A 20,045-nucleotide genomic window follows, 5' to 3' on the forward strand; every position below is an offset into this window, starting at 1 on the left:
GTTTAAAATTTTTTTACAGAGACTGGATCATGATATTCATATGATTTCTCAAATTACATTTTGTACTTAATGACCTATCTTGTACATTTTTTATATCAGAATGTACAGATTTACCTCATTCTTTTTAAGCCTTGCATTGAATGAGTTATATGGATGTGACACAAACTATTCATCCAGTTCTCTATTGATGGCTATTTAGATTATGTTTAGATTACCTCCTTTATAATTGTAGCGGGATATTTGTTGTGTACAGTTATTGTTTTTAGCCCCAAGTTTTCCCCTTTGCCTTCATTCAGATAGTTGAGGAAGGGGTAGAATTGGGAATGGAAGTGTAAGGTTGGTTATGTGTACTCCATGGAAGACCAGATGCCAAGCCTTACTCCCTGACAGCATGCCAGACAGGTGGCTAGCCTACAGAAAGGCAGGGTAACCACATTCGTTAAAGATTCCAGCAGGAAATGTAATTGCAGAGCCTCTGGACCTGAAGGAAGCATGTAGACTGGACTTGAAGAGCCCAGTAGTGACCAATGGGAAATGATTGCTAATGAATAGAGCCTAGAGGAACCTCACCAGTGCCTTGGCCATATGGAGGAAACTTTGCAAAGTTCTTGTTAGGGGGCTGGTGGGCGAGGGGCAGGGGTGAAAGGAAAATGAGGGTCAGAGTTCTAAAATTGATTTTAAAATATAAAGAAATACAATATATATTTTTTTGCACATCTAAGCTTCTAGGCCAGAATTCATAACCATCTTCGTAAACATTTAGATATACCTTGATATATTTAAAGTTGCACTTTAATTTTGGAGGCTTTTTATCCATAGAGAACAATTCTTCATTGATTACAGAAAAAATTCCCATTTGAAATAATGTTTTTTTTAATCTTGACATCATTACATGTGGAATTTTGTGATATCCATTTGTTCTTTCAAAATGTAATTCCAACAAAAATAAACCATGCTTTTATTATAGTCTCAAGTTGTTAAGGATTTATTATATCATTTGGATGTCATACTTACATCAAGCATGGTTTAGAACACATAATATGAAATGATAAAACTTAATAGTCTATTTTGAAGAGCAGAAAAAAAATTTATTTATGGAAAAGTCATGCTTTTACTATGACCATTGCATTTTTGTTTGCCATTGCTTTTACCTTTAATTGGTACTTTTGCAGTCTTTATTGAAGGCTTTAGCCTGGTTTAAGGTTGGCCAAAGATTAAGTCAATTAAAAATCTCATGGAAACAATTTAACAATTATTCTCTGATTAAGAAGCACTGATTAAAGTTGCTTTTAGAAGGAAAGAGGAAAAAAATCCTGAAAATGCCTTACGGCTTAGAACTTTATTATGTCAACTAGCAGTTTATATTGTCTTCAGGCCTAATTCTCTAGTGTGTTTATATAGCAGTTGGGGGCTGTTGACCTGACAGTGCCTGGGGAGGAGAGGCTCCTCTGAAAAACAGCCAAAGAAGAACTTGAGACAGACCGGGGAAGGCCCACTCCTGCCAGGACACTGCAAGCTGTTTAGTGACCATCTAGATGTTCTGCTAGTTTTGTTGCCATACTTGGTAGTCCTGGGAATCTGGCTAGTCTCAGAAGTTGAGCAAAACAAAATACAACTGTGCACAGCCACGCCCTAGGGTGACTGTCTCCAAATACCATACAAGTCCAAGGCTGAAGCACTTGAAAGGCTTGTATCTCTGCAGATCAAATCTTCATCAGATTGAGCCTTTAAAGACAACCCTTAAGCACATAAATGTTGTCATTTACGGCACTGTTTCAGCACTATTTTACCTTTCCAATTATAAAGGTGGCTAATGCACATGATAATTACAGTTCCTTAAAATTTATGCACTCTCAAGCAGATCAGCTCAGAAATGTTGGCACAGTTTCAGGGTTCCTTAACAACTGCTTGCCAAACCGCTCTTTGATCCAGTGAAATCATCATATGATTCAAAACAAGGCCTAGAGCCTTTCAAGAAGTCACATCTTAAGTCCTCATCTGCATCGGCCAATCTCCCCAGGTTGAACCTAAAAACTGATTTTTTTCCGTATCAATGCCAAAGGAGTAAGTTTTTTTCTTTGTGGGATTTATAATGTGCTTTCTTGGTCCCCATTCATTTAGTCACCGTTTTAGCTAACATTTATTGAGTGCTTATGTACCAGAGGTTGTGGTTTATCCTGTAGTTTAGAACTAAGCTACCTCCCCTAAATTCACTGCATAAGGTAGCGGCAATCAGTTAACAGATAATTACCAAAAAACACTCTAAGTCAGGGCAGGGTAGAGTAGGAGGACAGACTTTGGGCTCAAAGCCACTGGTGGAGGTCAAAAAGAGTCGCAGTGGAGGTAATTCTGAGTGGAGCATTGAAGAAAAATTAAAGTAGGCAGATGATAAAAGCAAGTGGGTGGGAGGATTCTAGAGAGAAGAGATGGTGTGCGCACTAAGGTCTGGCAGCAAGAGAAATGGCAAAGTTTAGAAGCTAAAAATGTTTTGCTTGCCTTGGAATGCCTCCCATGGAGTAGCTAGAAAAGAGGTGGGAGAAAAGCATGCCAGGAATTTGAATAACCATTTTTTTGCCCTCCTGAGGAGTTTGAATTTTACTCTAAAGTCAATGTGGACTTTTAGAAGAATTGTGAGCAAGAAGGTGACTTGACCAGTTTGGAGGTTTGGATGGATGACTCTGAGGGATTGTAGAAGAAAGTTCAATTCAGAAATATTTAGCATATAGTGAGCATATCTCAAATCAAATTGTTGGAGGACTGAGGAGAGGATCTGGTCCTGAGGACAGTGCTGGACAAAAAAAGACTGAACCATCACTCCTGTGGGTCAGGACTATCATAAAGAAAGAACAACTAAAGAGGAAAAAACTAAAAAGGAAAGTGAAGAAAAAAATAAGGGGAAATGAAAGCTGGAGGGAAAAGACGGGAAAGGAGTGGAGGTGATTTGGAAGCAACACTTGCTGCTTAAATCCTAGCTCTCCAGTCAGGGTTGAAAAGGAGCAGGGAGGAGAAAGTCAAAATATGTGTCAATAGCATTCTATTTCTTTAAAAAAGACACAAATTATTTTCTTTCTTTAAAAAAAAAAAACACTTTATTGAGATGTGATTCACATATAAAAAGCTGTACATATGTAACATATACAACTTGATAAGTTTGAGGATAACTATATACCCATGAAACCATCAGCGCAATCAGGGCCATAAACTTATCCATCACCTCCAGGTGTTTCTTCCTGCCTCCTTTTTTTTTTTTTTTTTTTTTTTTTTTTTTTTTTTTTGCGGTACTCGGGCCTCTCACTGTTGTGGCCTCTCCCGTTGCGGGGCAACAGGCTCCGGACGCGCGGGCTCAGCGGCCATAGCTCACGGGCGCAGCCGCTCCGCGGCATGTGGGATCCTCGCGGACCGGGGCACGAACCCGTGTCCCCCGCATCGGCAGACGGACTCTCAACCACTGCGCCACCAGGGAAGCCCCTCCTGCCTCTTTTTGTTTAAAGGTTTTAACAAATTATTTTCTTTTTCATCTTGATGTCCGGGCAACCAACATCAGTAATTCATGGTAATCTGGCCTGTTCTGAAAATAATACAAAAAAATTCATGAAATTTCTATAAACCTTTCATGATTAGAAATTGAATATCATATCCAATTGATTTGGTCAAAAACTCTTTAATGGCTCTCTTTCTATCCCATGTATTTCAAATCTACCAACAAATAATACCCGCTCTTTCCTTAAATTATATCCAGAGTCCAACCACTTCTCACCATCTCAACTACGACAACCTTGACCCAACCTCTATCCTGGACAATTACTAAGCCTCCTCTACCTACTGACATCCTAGAAGCTGCTAACTCTCCAGTGGTTTTCCATCACCTTATAATGATCCAGAGACTGTGAATGATCTGGTCCCTTGTTACCTGTTTGTCCCCATCTCCTCCTGCTTTCCCATCTTCTGTCTCTGATCCAGCTACACTGAGACTTTTTGTCTCAAATGCACTATTTGTCCCAGGGCATTTGCATTAGTGGTACCCCTCTGCCTGGGACATTTCTCCCCCAGATATCTTTTGTTCAGATATCTCCGTAATTGAAAGGTTTTCACCATCACCTTAAGTTAAAATAGCACACTCATCACCATTCACATTTTATGTTGTTTACTTTGTTTTTCTCTCGCCACCGCCGCCAGCAGAATGTAAACTCCTGGAGAGGAAGGACTTTATTTTGTTCACTGTTGGGTGCCATATGCCTATATCTGGAACAAAGTTGGTGCTCAGTATTTCTTGACCAAACTGGTAAACCAATCAGTACTTTTTTTGCTTTATGTGATGCAGAGTAAGCATTATTATTTATAAGAGAGTTGTGGTAGAAAACTCAGTCCCTTCTCTACAGATAGGTATTACAACATTGCCAGAATCCTGGAGGGTAAACAACTTAAGCATGGAAATGAAAATGCCAGTTACTCAGCAGTGGTTTTAGAACCAGAATTTAACATCTTTTCAGGATTTCCAAGTAATCTGAGAATGGGCCAAAGTTCTGTTCCACTCAAAATGGCAATGTTTCAAAGGAAATAACATCTTGGTGATGGGGCAACTCAGAAGTATATCACGTAGGTGCATCGTTGATAATTTGATTGATATGGCATTGAATTGATGGATTAATTAGGAAGAGTGTTTAACTGAAATCTTTACAATATTTACTCTCTATGCAATATTTTTGTTTATATATTCCATTTATTTTTGTCCTTAGTCAAGTTTTGTAGTTCATTTATATCTGTCTATACATTTCTTAAATTTAATCATAGGTATTTTATATTTTAGACTGCTTTTGGAATGGGATTTTCTTACATCATTTTCTAAATATATATTGAAAAACTACAGAATTAGATAATTGATCTTATATCTGACTTCAGTACTAATACTGTTTAATACTTTTTTAGTTGATCTCAGTATTTCCTGGTAATCACACCATCTATCAATAATGATAACTTTATTCTTCCCTTTTCAGTGTTTTATATTTTTGTTTCCATCATAGATTGCTATTTATTCTTCTGGTTAAAACTTTCCACTAATCTTAATTTCTGTCAGCGATGATGGGCAATCTTGTATTGTTCCTGACTTAACTAGGAATGCATTTAATATTTCATCTTTAACTTTGGGTATTGATAGTTGTGTTTTGAATAGAAACTTTTTAGGTGTCTCTAATTCCTTGATAATTTTTTTTTTTACATCTTTATTGGAGTATAATTGCTTTACAATAGTGTGTTAGCTTCTGCTTCACTACAAAGTGAATAAGTTATACATATACATATGTTCCCATATCTCTTCCCTCTTGCATATCCCTCCCTCCCACCCTCCCTATCCCACCCCTTTAGGTGGTCACAAAGCACCGAGCTGATTTCCCTGTGCTATGCAGCTGCTTCCCACTAGCTATCTACCTTACATTTGGTAGTGTATATATGTCCATGCCTCTCTCTCACTTAGTCATAGCTTACCATTCCCCCTCCCCATATCCTCAAGTCCACTCTTTAGTAGGTCTGTGTCTTTATTGCTCTCTTACCCCTAGGTTCTTCATGACATTTTTTTTTTCTTAAATTCTATATATATGTATTAGCATACGATATTTGTCTTTCTCTTTCTGACTTACTTCACTCTGTATGACAGACTCTAGGTCCATCCACCTCATTACAACTAGCTCAATTTCGTTTCTTTTTATGGCTGAGTAATATTCCATTGTATATATGTGCCACATCTTCTTTATCCATTCGTCCGATGATGCACACTTAGGTTGTTTCCATCTCCGGGCTATTGTAAATAGAACTGCAATGAACATTTTGGTACACGACTCTTTTTGAATTATGGTTTTCTCAGGGTATATGCCCAGTAGTGGGATTGCCGGGTCATATGGTAGTTCTATTTGTAGTTTTTTAAGGAACCTCCATACTGTTCTCCATAGTGGCTGTACCAATTTACATTCCCACCAGCAGTGCAAGAGTGTTCCCTTTTCTCCACACCCTCTCCAGCATTTATTGTTTGTAGATTTTTTGGTGATGGCCATTCTGACTGGTGTGAGATGATATCTCATTGTAGTTTTGATTTGCATTTCTCTAATGATTAATGATGTTGAGCATTCTTTCATGTATTTGTTGGCAGTCTGTATATCTTCTTTGGAGAAATGTCTGTTTAAGTCTTCTGCCCATTTTTGGATTGAGTTGTTTGTTTTTTTAATATTGAGCTGGAAGAACTGCTTGTAAATTTTGGAGATTAATCCTTTGCCAGTTGCTTCATTTGCAAATATTTTCTCCCATTCTGAGGGTTGTGTTTTGGTCTTGTTTATGGTTTCCTTTGCTGTGCAAAACCTTTGAAGTTTCATTAGGTCCCATTTGTTTCTTTTTGTTTTTATTTCCATTTCTCTAGGAGGTGGGTCAAAAAGGATCTTGCTGTGATTTATGTCATAGAGTGTTCTACCTATGTTTTCCTCTAAGAGTTTTATAGTGTCTGGTCTTACATTTAGGTCTTTAATCCATTTTGAGCTTATTTTTGTGTATGGTGTTAGGGAGTGATCTAATCTCATACTTTTACATGTAGCTGTCCAATATTCCCAGCACCACTTATTGAAGAGGCTGTCCTTTCTCCACTGTACCTTCCTGCCTCCTTTATCAAAGATAAGGTGACCATATGTGCGTGGGTTTATCTCTGGGCCTTCTATCCTGTTCCATTGATCTATATTTCTGTTTTTGTGCCAGTACCATACTGTCTTGACTACTGTAGCTTTGTAGTATAGTCTGAAGTCAGGGAGCCTGATTCCTCCAGCTCCGTTTTTCGTTCTCAAGATTGCTTTGGCTATTCGGGGTCTTTTGTGTTTCCATATAAATTGTGAATTTTTTTGTTCTAGTTCTGTGAAAAATGCCAGTGGTAGTTTGCCTTGATAATTTAAATACACTGAAGCAAATATCTTTATACATAAATATTTGTATTTTTTTATTATTTCCTAAAATGGATCTCATGATGCCAAATTGTTTCCAGAGCTTCATGTACAAACTTATCTGCAGTATATAAGTCCCACTCTTATCAGAATTTAGTACCGCCAATTTAAAAATCCCAGCAATTTAATTGATAAAGAATATTTTTAATCTAATAAGTAAGAAATACTATATGTCTTAATTTCTTTGCTCATTATTGCATTTGGTTCTTTTTTCATTTCTTAATTGGCCATTTGTATTTATTCTGAAAATTATTTATTCCATAGTTTTATTTAGTTGTGAGTTCTGAAAATATAATAAAGAGAATGATTCCTTGATTTTTGTATTGCTCATTTTAGCACATTTGTGAATAATGCCAAGTTACTTTTCAAAAATATTCTCTTGGAAAATCTTCTGCCATATGTGAAAGTGCCCATTTCTTTCTACCCACCCCAAACCTGAGAAGAATAACTTTTTTAACTAAATTGCCAATAGGCAAAAATTGCATATTTTAAACATTTCACTTTCATATCTAAGACTGTTAATAAATAGGACCATTTTTCATGTTTATCATCAGATTTTTTTCTTCCTGCATTATTTGTTCTTGTCTTTAAATTGTATTTACTTTATTCTTTCTACGTATTTATGAGAGGTCTTTACCTATGAAGTTACTTCTATAAATAGGAAGTATTTTTAAATTTGATTTGCCATTTAATTGTGCTGATGGTTCTTATTTATTTGCTGTACTGAGTGTGTCTTGTGCCCCATCTTAAGTCCTCTAGCCTCACGTCTTATTCCAGCCACTGTTGCAGAGTTCATTTCCCTGCTGGCTTCACCTAACTTCTCCTGGGTGCAGGCTGAGAGCATTTACTTGAATCCTTTGTTCCAGTCCTCTTGCTTCTGACCTCTCAGTAGCATACACCCACATGTACCCATTTTTGCATCCTAAAAATATAGAGGAATCAAGAATCTCTGGTTACTGCTACCTCTAACTAATGAGGTCTGGGGGAAATGGAGCTTCTTCTTTAATCCTTCAAGTGGACCTTCTGAGTTATCCCAGAACATCCCTAGGAATAGGGTAAACTGGCACACAGAGGGTGGCCAACAGCATCATGTATCTCTGTATTGACTCTTTCTGCTAACCTGTCTCCCTCTTTCTGTCACTCATTCCTGCTCTCTGGCATCATGTTCCCAAATAAACTACCCACACATGGATCTTTGTCTTAGACTCTGCTTTGAGACCAGGTCCTATATGCTTTTACATATAAGCTTTGTCTATGTCTGTGTGTTGGTATGGGTAGGTATGACCACGAATATACTTCATGTATTTTATGGTTTCTATCTATTTCTTCATGCTTATAAAGGCTTTCTCTATCACCAAGGTCAGATAAAGGTATTTGTGTACATTTTAGTTCTTTATGATTCATTTTCTCATTTTTCTTTATTACATAAAGTCTATTTGCTAAGTAAAAAACACATCATTTACTTCTATCTTTTATAACGTACATTATTGGCCACGTTTTTCAAATATAAAGTGCTTAATATTTCAAAGTGTGTTCTTTCTAAATTTATTTTCCTGTATGTTTAGTGATGCTTGGCTAATGTTGGCTGCATATATAGAGTACCACAGTACATCTTGGGTTAAGAGATCTTTTTTTTTAAACATAGCTATTAAATTATTCAAAGGCAAAAAAAAAGTTTATTTGTGCAAAGTAGTGATTTTTTTTGTCCCAGATAATTTTTTACAAAATTAATTTTTAAATAAAGTTGACTGAACGTCTAGCTTTTTCTCACTGATTTTGATGCTTAACTTTTCGGGGTTTCAGGGGAATTACAGATTAACAAGAATAGACTAATCCTCATATTCCTACTCTTCTTCACACATAATTATGATTTAATTAGCCAAAGATAGATACATATAAATATCCACAGAGGAGGAGCAGATGCATTATATCAAGATGCTTTTTCTCCACTTCCTAGCTGGACTCACAGCTGCTGGTGACACTCCACATAGAGGCTTGTCACAGCAGAGTAAACAGCCGAACACTAACTGTGCCCTAAGTTTTAAATATTTAGGGCTTATATCCTCATTCCAGGAGAACTTACATCAACAACCTAATTACTTCCATTTATGTACACTTTTATGAACATGAAATTATCCAGATTTTTTTTAAACAAACCTAATTATCCACAAGGCCACAGCCACATGAGGGTGGGCTGTACGAAACAGCACTCTAGTATTCATGAATGATATCATTGCCTTAATCTTCTGAGTATCTCAAAAAACAAAACAAAACAAAAAGCAAACTGTTCCCCCACAATCATGCACTAAATATTTATGTGTACAGGAGACTGTTTTTGGCCTTCAGATCCTTGTCATTGAACTTTCAGTCTATTCTTATGACAGGACTACCAGGGAGTACTGAGGCTTTTCAAATATGTTTTAATGCCTGACAGAGCAACTCCTTTCTCTTATTTTCCTTTTTCAAAAATTTATTGGCTCTTCTTGTGTGCTTATTCTTCCAGTTGAACTTTTTTTTTTTTGGCCGTGCCACAGGGCTTGAGGGATGTTAGTTCCCTGACCAGGGACTGAACCCACGCCCTCAGCAGTGAAAGCTCGGAATCCTAACCACTGGACCACCAGGGAGTTCCCAGTTGACCTTTAAAATCACTTTGTCACCTTCTTCCCAAAATGTGGCAGACACCGAGATGCACAGCCCAGAACTCCTTCAAGGAAGGGCTTGTTGCCCAGCTGTGAGGACTACGTAGATACCTTCTAGCTGTCAGCTCCTTCAAGGTCTTGCCCTTCCAGAGACCACTTCCATCAGGTACCTGGGAGAAGTGGTAATAAAATCAGTCATTTCAGCTGGCTTGGGATGACTCCATGGGGCAACCAGCCCCCAGTTGGTTAGCTGAGGATTTTTGCATCTATATCTTAGTCTACTTCTCCTTCTATTAATAATTCTATTAGCTATTATGAGATGGGCCAACATCTTTATGAGAATGGCCATAATAACTTACTCATGGAGTGACTCATCCTAACAATACTTGCTGAGCAATTCTGCTACTTTCCCCCTCCTTTTCCCACATGTCAATTCCTAATAAATGTCTTATACTCTAAATTCCATCTCAATCTCTTTCTCTGGAGAACTCAACCTGCAGCAAATTTAATTGGAACAGTGCCAAACTTATCAATTAATTGTGGAAAACTGACTTTCTTTTAACTCAGTTTTCTCATTTAGGAATAGGAGATGTCTCTAAATTTATTCAAGTCTTCTTATATATTTCTTAGCAAACCTCTCTTCATATAGAGTTTACAGATTCCTTTTTAAGGTTTTTCATGGTTGTCTTATATTTGTGGCTATTATTGATTTCTGTATTGAATAAAGCTCTTTCATTATATCTTTTATGTGACCTATAATGTTATAAATTTATTTATAAATAATGCTATAAATGTTATAAAACATTTTTTTAATTGTAACTTTACTGAGTTCACTTGCAGAGTATGCTTATTTAAAACATTGTCTACATTTTTCCCGTCAAGCTTCCTCTCTTCCTTCATTATAATTTTTACCTGGCTTAATGAATTATCACCCTGATATATCAAAAAGATTTCAGTTTTCTGCATTTTAAGAGTAATCTCAATAGTGATAGCATCTATTGAGTGCCCTTAACGTATCAGGCGTTGGTACGGGAATGGTCTGGTGTTATTTTTAGCAGCCACCCTACAAGGATACATTATAACCTATGCTTTTCAAAGAATACATATAACTCACCCATTAGCTATTGCTTGCAAGTTATTGAACCAGGAATCAAACCCTGGAAAATTTAACTCTAAAGTAAAAAAATATAAAGACTTTTTTCCCAGGCACCATAACCAATCCATGCCTTCCTAAGTTCATTTTTATTTTTGTCACATACAAATATTTAATAAGTATAAATAATATATATTTCAATTTTGATAATATATACATTTCAACTTCATAACACACACATATAAACCCCATGAGTAATTTCTAAGTGCAGTCTTTATATAACATTCAAATGTAAAGAAGCATATAGACTAAAAAGCTAAATTTCACCTTCACCTTACTCCCTTCCAAATGCTTGCCCTTCTCCAGAGGAAACTACTATTAACAATTTTCCATATAGCTTTACATTTTCTATTAAGTTATGCATTCACATGCACACACGTACACTCATATGAGTTTGCATATATGCATACCAAGCTAGTATATATAAATTTATTTTTGTGTTTGTTAATTTATTGGGTTTATACTTTATGCATTATCTTGTAATTTGCTTTTCTTACTTAACAATGTCCTTAAGTCTTTCCATGTCAGCATGGAAAGTCAACTTTTTCTCTTTAAGCTCTTCAGGACCACCTGACTATCACTCAAGCCCCATAAAAGTCCAAAGCCGGATTAGGCAAGGGCTTGATACCTGAGGAAAATTGGAGCGCCAAAACCAAGTAGAGAATTGGGGGAAATTATTTTGAAGACAGATCTTTAAATAACTAATACATAAATACATACACATGCATACATACATATATACATATGTATGTATAAGCCAAATATTCCCTTCTTACATTAATTTAGCACTGAAAACTTAACAGGTTCTTACCATATTTTTGTCACCAATAACATTTTCTCAGGTATTGCATTATTTAGAATAAAGATTTGGCTGTATGTACTATAAATCCAAAATCACAGCGACTTGTATAAGATGGATTTTTATTCTCCTGCTCTTAACAACACAATCTAAATTATACGCATCACTTCTACTCATATCTCTTGGTCTTCAAATCTAGTCACGTGGCCACATCTAGCTTCAAGTGTCTGGGAAATTTAATCTGAGCCACCAGCTGAATATTTTTTTGCTAAGCATGAAGGGGAGAACTAGTAGATTGTTACAGGCTGTGCTCGATAACTTCATGAATCAGTTTAGAAAAGTACCCAAACAACCACTTTTCCAGGGAAGCTTTACTTTATTTTTTCTTTAAATGCTTGATCTAATCCCTTTTGAAAAACTTGTTAAAATTGAATTGAAAATGCTAGTAACTCAAAACAGCAAATCTAGTTTTGTGAAGTTTCTTTACCTAAATCTATTAGCTATTATGAGTGGGCCAACATCATCATCAGAATGGTCATAGTAACTTACTTATAGAGTCATTCATCCTAACAAATGTTTATTGAGCAATAAGTTCTTACATCAGTCCTGAAAAACATACCAGAAATAAAGTAACAAAGATGGCCCCCATTGTGTGTTTATCTGTATCGTATAATTTCATCCATAGCATCTGCATTGGTAAATATTAGTGAAGAAATAGAAGACAGTTTACCCATGTTATTTCTATCATAAAAAAAAGAATTGTGTATTTCTGACTTAATTTAGCATTTTGTTGTAGGATTCAGAATGTAAGGTCTTTACTTTTACAATAGTGAAATAAGACAAAAAGGAAGATTAGTGTTCCAACCATCTTATAGACAAGAAATTCTTCACACTTATTTGAGTAATGCATCTGATGAAGTGAAATATGTTACTCATCAAAATTAACCTGTCTTTTACTTGAAATTTTACTTGAAAGAATAATATGAGGTTAAAATAGAACTCATTTTCAAACTGAGTTTGAAAATGAACTTTAAGAATACAGGACAGCCAGCTGGTAACTGTCTATCAACCCAGTTATCTGAGGAGAGGCATTTCTTGATACTAGTTCGGCTTATCTGTATATTGAGGGTATATATTGAGGGTGTATATTGATGACACGTCACTAGAAAAAGTCCCTGGGAACTGAGTGACAAAGTACTGTATCTCTCTATCAAATTGACTTTGTAGTTTAACACAGATGCTTTAAGCTCCAGAAAATTTTTCCAGTAGGGACTTTTTACTTCTGGATCATGATAATGCAACATAATATGTCAGATGACTTTTGCCCTTAAGATCCTGGCGCCTAACAGGACAGGGATGAATTTATATACACGATCTTTTGCTCAGTCTCTTGCAGCCTATACATGTGTTTCTTTACGTAGATTCATTTTCTGAGACTAGCATTTAGTTTCTTAGAAAAGAATATCCAGATAGTAAAGTATATGCCTTTTTAGGTTAAAAATAAAATCTTCCAAGGAATACCCTAACCAGATTATACTAAATATAACCATTTGTCCATGGTTATACATGTCTGCTCCAGTTCCTTACTGCCAATTCGCAGGTAGCATTTACTGACCCATGAGCACAGCACTGCAGTAGCCCCACTATGTGTGGAAGTTCAGCGAAGCTCAAAGTAAACATATTAATGTCTACTATGGAGTATTATGTGTGTGTGTGTGTGTGTGTGTGTGTGTGTGTGTGTGTGTGTGTGTATGGCGGGAGGGAGGTGTTGGGGGGAATCTACAGCCCTGAGAGGCCACACTTTCCCATTTGAACCAGAACACAAAGAAAGGTAATGTCGTTCTAAGAAACGTGAACAACCGAGGAATCCTCTTCCTACTTCTGTTAGTACTCTGTAGTAGCAATCTCTTACACTGAAAATGATGACATTGAAGAGAAGGGAAAGTTAGGACAATTCATATCTCCTTTCTTTTCAGTTCTTCCCTACTCATTAGCATGCCAAAGGTAGAGAGTGTTGGTAGAATGCCTATGTATCAAGAAGTAAAAAAAACAGTTGAGATAGTTTTGTGCAGAGTTTCTATTCTTCTAGTAAGGACAAAATACATATGCATGTATAGGCTATGACACATGAATTGTGGTGATTTCAGTAATTTTACATAAAAACGAAATGGTCTTATATTTTCATTTAAGACTGACATTGTACACCAAGATGAGTGATAAAATTCATACTACAAATTTTTAATTTTAGTTTTTGCCATACTTAGAACAACACGAAATAAATAAAAAACACCATGACAGGTTAAGAGACTGCAGGAAAAAGGAAAGAGCTCTACATTTTAGTGTCTTTAATGGAAATGTTCCTATTTTTTGAAAAAGTGGCCCCATATTTTCACTTTGCACTGGGCTCCGCAATTTATGTCGCTCCTGTGTGAGCTCAGTGTGTGTATCCCTCAGCAGCCTCTACCATCTGATTTAGGCATTGTCCTTTTTAAGTTACTTCCAAGTCTGACTCTCTGCTACTCCTACCTCAAGAATCTAAGAGCCACCCAGGGTCCTTTAACAAATTCCTTTTCTACTTACTCTAGCTGGGTGGGTTCTGTCTTTTGCAGCCAAGCACAGTGACTGATAATGATAATAATAACTAAAATTTATAGATTCTTACTCTATGCCTAGTACATATTCTCATAATAGTGTGATAAATACGATCAACTGTATTATCCAGATGAGAAAATCTAGGGTTAAAAATCAAATAAATTGAGTTCACTAGCTAATACATCCAGGGCCAGGATTCAAGCCCAAGTGTCTGATTCCAATCCTGTGTGGAGCCACATTTATTGTCATTTGTCCTTTTAAATTTTGTTGATCCCTATGGGAAGAATTTGACTAAGTTCTAAATAGGCACTGTGCCACCTAAGCAAATAGCCATTGTTAGAATCTGAGACAATAAATGTTTGAATCGGCTTGTTGCTGAAAACATAATTCTTAGGGAAGACCCAATGAACTGTCTTTTCTGAGAACCACGTTGGTGGTGATCAAGAATGTTCAATGGTTTTTATGTCTCTGGGATTCATTGTTTCTGGATTTTATTTCCCTAGATTTTACAAGATTTTACCAGCATAGGATTACACTGATTAGCAAAGGCAGACAAAGTGAGGAATTTGGATGGCTTTAAACATCATACAAATACCTCTCTTTCTGTTTATCAGAGGTGTTAAAATAGTTTTCTCAGCAAGTTGTTTTCATGCTGCTTCTGCTATTGTTTTTCTTACTGAAGTTCACACAGATAACTTGGCAGGATACAAAATTTTGCAATTACAACAGATTCTTGGAAAGTTCTGTATAAATAAACGAGGGACAAAAAAGGTTGAGATTGATGGAGTTTGGAAGCTCGGACCACACCTACCTGTACAAAGTTTACCATTCTGCCATGAGTCCCGCACTCTGTGAAAATTAAATCACTCTAATTTAGGACACACATCATTGCAGTTTTTAGATGTTTCCAATTTTTGCTGTTACAAGGTAACAGAAACACGGTGCTTTTTAAAAAAGTCTGCAGTGTACTGTAAAAAAAAACCCAAAAACCAAAACAAACCAAAACAAAAAACCCCCATGTAATGTGGGCTAAACTATGCAGGTTGAAACACTACAAACCACAAAGGTGAGGATCATAGGACAAGTATTTCTTTACCAGCTATGGGTGGGACAGTGTCTTAATGATTTATTCTGAAATAACAAAACAATCTGAAACAATGAAGTGTTTCTCTGTGCCTCATGAATATATACGAATTCAGTTCATGATAGAACAAGTCATTGGCTGCCTCAGCCAAACAGCCAGAAGGGGATGATTGATTGTTTCGTGCAGAACCTCGCACAGTCGAAAGGTACTTGCAACCTGTGGTTCACCAAACGGGAAACACTGCCAAAAATGAAGGTAACTCTTCAATAGTATCACAGTATTAATACTGATGACCAGAAGTACTTGAGGACTAAAAATCACAAACTTCCCAAATCCACTACAGATTTGCTTATATAAACTATGTTTCTATTACTTCTTTAAATAAAAACTCTTACTGCCTTTAAAGTACATATACTAGAAAATAGATTTGATTAGCTTTAGTTACTCACTTCATACATACCGGAGGGTTACTGCTTTCATGAGAAAAATTTTTTACCATAAGTGAATATGAGCAAGTGATTTATTTTATTCACAGTCAGATAAGGAAAATGTCCCTTTCTGAAACGTAAATGGTATAATTTTTTATTTACTTAGAATCTAAAATTATATCTTCATATAATTCGGTGATCATTCATTACTGCAAACTCATTTTTCAAATTTATGGCTACTTGAAATTATTTGAGGGGAAAGGAATTGCTTATACTTACTTCTATCCATAAGAATGTTGTCTTAATGTAGAGTCCCCCAAATGTGAATTCCAAGACATGGAATTAGATTTATTTGAAGGGCAACATAGGAAGCAGGAGTGAAGGGGCAGGAAGAAAGAGAAAGGAAGGAGAGGCCATTACGGGTGTGCATTACTGAGACCTGCTGCTGGAGGGAACAGGGACTCAGTAGTGCAGGAAACTGTGAGAAACAGAATACTCGCCCTCCCTCCACTGGAAGGACAGGTGCTACGTGCCGGTCCCCAGCTACCATCCTCCATTGGTTGAGGGTTACTCCTGGGGACATGAACTCCCTCCCACTGCTGGGCTCATATGCCCAGGCTGAGGATGCTCCAGTGGCTTCAGAAAAAGCTCTGTGATGGAAAAGTGGAGACCCTCCTGCCTAGAGGAGCAGTAAAATACAAGATGCCCAGTTAAATTAGGATTTCAGACAAACAGTGAATACTTTTTAAATTATAAATAGTATGTGAGATAGACTTATGTTAAAAAATTATTCCTTATATTCCTTATTTATTTAAAATCTAAATGTAACTAGGCATCCTATATTCTTTTTTTTCTCTTCTAAATCTGGCAGCCCTACCACTGGCAAAGTGCTTGTGATGGGCTGCTGTTGGCCTGAGTCTGAACTTGCCCAGAACTGTCTATCTCTGCTGCAGCTAAAGTCAGGGTGGGCTGAGGGCAGGTGAAGCAGGGCACCAAAAGTGTAACTTAGATAAAGAATAAATCTACCTAACTTCACCAAGCAGAATACCACATACACTCATCCTATGTGTTTTCATTTTTCTAATTGACACTTTTTTTTTTTTTTTGCTACAAATAGATATCCACTTAACGTCCTCATAAGTAATCTTTTACTTGACTCTGTACAGCACAAGTTTGCTTAACCAAAATTATACAACAGATTACTTATCTCCTGAATCTTCTCAAGTCCTCCTAGGCTTGCTCATGCCAGTTTCTTGTCACATTGTGATCATAGATGCTTCATATGATGCCAGTAAATGTTAGATTGGGCCTTCTGAGAAGCACATGGAAAGACAGGACCAGCCATGCGAGAGATTTACGAGGGGCAACAACACCTGTGAGAGGAATATGACGAGGTTTGACCACAGTGAATGAGAGAGGCAAGGAAAAAGGATGGAGGATGGGTAGAAGAGTCTTAGACTGTAGTACAGTTATAAGAGCTCTGGGCAGGGCCATTGGGCAGTCATCGTTCAGAGGAGTCCTGTGTCCTGCGGGAGCAGGGCTGCCTTGTTGACCCTGCCACACTCAGTCACCGACCAGGAACAACTCCTGGGGAGCGTGGCCTTGGTGTGGACAGAAATGGACATCAGAGCACAGTATCTGGTGCCCTTGTCAGTTGGGCTCAACTGCTCACTTTCATGTGCAGTTGCTTCACAGTTTCTTAGGAAGAGGTACAAAATACACCTGCTAAAGGTACTCATTGACTGAGTACCCTCTTTAGAGATAGTTTTGAAAAATACTTAAGTTAATACTCATATCCATTAAGCTGAAGTAACTGTGATATTGTATTTGTAGAGATATTTTAGGGCAGTGAAATTTTGTAGCATTTTTTCTCATCATAGCTTTTCAGACAACAGCTTATTTCATCAGCTCCTTAGAGACATCTTGCAGTAAACTGGAGAAATATAGTAATAGTAGCTACTTATTAAGGCTATTGTAAGGGCAATATGAAGACAACTCTAATAGAACCCTTAGCATATCACTGCCACATGGTAAAAGTTCAATTAATGTTAGCAATTGCTGAATAATTATTAAAAACCAATGTGGCATGGGAAAAAATGTGACGTGTATCCATGTAAAATTGCCTTGCTTCTTATATTATTCCTAGCTCCACATTCCTGAGGAAGAACACAACATCTCTCCTCCCATTGCCAAAGAAACTGAGAAGATATGGGAGGTGATGTATGTGTTAACGAACCTTATCGCGGGAATCATTTCACAGTATATACATATATCAAATCATCACATTGTATGCCTTCATGGTGCACAATGTTTTATGTCAACTATATCTAAATAAAGCTGGAAAAAATTTTTTAAAAAGTAACTGAGGGGGGGACTTCCCTGGTGGCGCAGTGGGTAAGACTCTGCGCTCCCAATGCATGGGGTCTGGGTTCGATCCCTGGTCAGGGAACTAGATCCCACGTGTGTGCTGCAAATAAAAGTTTAAAAAAAAAAAAAAAAAAGTAACTGAGGGGGCTTCCCTGGTGGCACAGTGGTTGAGGGTCCGCCTGCCGATGCGGGGGACGCGGGTTCGTGCCCCGGTCCGGGGGGATCCCACGTGCCGCGGAGCGGCTGGGCCCGTGAGCCATGGCCGCTGGGCCTGCGCGTCCGGAGCCTGTGCTCCGCAACGGGAGAGGCCACAACAGTGAGAGGCCCGCAAAAAAAAAAAAAAAAAAAAAAAAAAAGTAACTGAGGAATGGGTCACGAGGATTGATTCTTTTACTTGTTTTTAGGGATAGATGCCTGCAATTGTGGATGAACAACTCAAAATCTACCAACTTTATTTGTCATGTCATCTACTGCTGCCTAAAAAATCACCACTAAAACTTAGTGGCTTGAAAAAATACATAAGCATTTATTACATCTCAAGTTTCCCTTGGTCAAGAATTCAGGGAGGGGTCTTATGGGCAGTTCTCATTTGGAGTTTCTCATTTAGTTGTAGTCAGATATTGGCTGGTCCTGAAATCATCTGAAGGCACGATTGGGTTTGGAGGATCCATTTTCAACATGACTTTCATTAGACTGGCAAGATGGTGCTGGCTGTTGGTTGGAAGCCTCAGGTCCTCTACACAGGGTTGTTTGAGTGTCCTCACAGCATGGCGCTGGCTTCCTCCAGAGACAAAGGTGAAAGCTGCGATGCTTACATGACCAAGTCACACACCATACCCTCCACACAACTGCTCACACAGGGCTAGCACACAAGGGTATGAATACTGAACACAAGGATTATTGGGAATCATCTTGGAGCTAATATGTTTATTAAAATCTCCTGCAGAATATATGTGTCCAGGAAAAATTACCTTTAATAAGAGTGCTTCTAATACTGAAGACTACAGAAAAGAAACATTTTTCACCAGAGCTAAACTAAGCCTTGGTTTTTCATTTGTAGACATAGGCAAATGCAACATGACTACCATATCCTACCCTTTTAGGAAAGGCCCAAAGCAAGGATGTAAGTGGGCAGCTTTCAAGGAGAATTCACCCCAAAGTCATACAGTGTTTGGCTTGGCCTAACCAGTGTGTATAATGCATATGCAATTAAATACCTTTAGAGAAGCATTTGTTCTGCACTTTGCCACCACTCCCTACAATCTTAAATCAAGTTATATATTATCTGCTTGACCCCTGAAAGGTCCCAGCAATCCCTACCTTAAAGAAGTGGAAATTCTAAGTGTAGAGAAAAGAGGGCCAAGGGGGAAAGAGGAATAGACAGAGAGCTCCTGAAGCAAGCTCGCTCAGCTGTCCTCCTCCATGCAGAGGATATTATAAGAACAAATGAATATCTTGGCAGTATCATGAACGATTTAACATAGGCAAGAGAACAGTGCTCTTGAGAGTGGAGTCTGTTCAATACTAAAGTACGGAAATGGAAACTCCTTCTCCGGAGGTCTTTAGAAAGAGGAAGGATTCTAATCTGTCTGGAAGAATTTAGGTGTGGTTTTTCTTGGGGATAAATGGGTTGGTTTATATAACTTACAAAATTTCTTCTATGATTTTTTGACCCCCTTCTATGATTTTTTAAAAAGTTATTCCTTCTCCCTCCACTCTCCCCACACACAGAGTCCCCTTAAGTGCAGAGTACGTCATGACTGTATCATGAAGCTCAGCAATTCCCTCTTCTAGGAAATGGGAGACCACCCAGGCGAACAATGATAGGCTGTCCCCTAAAATCTACATATCTGGCTTGCCGCAAATTGTCTGTCATTTCACTCTTCTATTTGTAGAATTATTTTCAAAGTCTGGTCATTAGCACTATTAATTTCAAAAGTTTCTATTATTTTGTTTCCTTTTTTCCCAAAAGTATTCCCCATGCAAAAATATTCTGATTTTTAGTATATCCA

This window comes from Aethalodelphis obliquidens, unplaced genomic scaffold, assembly GCF_003676395.1.
Source record: "Aethalodelphis obliquidens isolate GAN/ISIS:26980383/991018 unplaced genomic scaffold, ASM367639v1 scaffold5, whole genome shotgun sequence".
Taxonomy (NCBI): domain Eukaryota; kingdom Metazoa; phylum Chordata; class Mammalia; order Artiodactyla; family Delphinidae; genus Aethalodelphis; species Aethalodelphis obliquidens.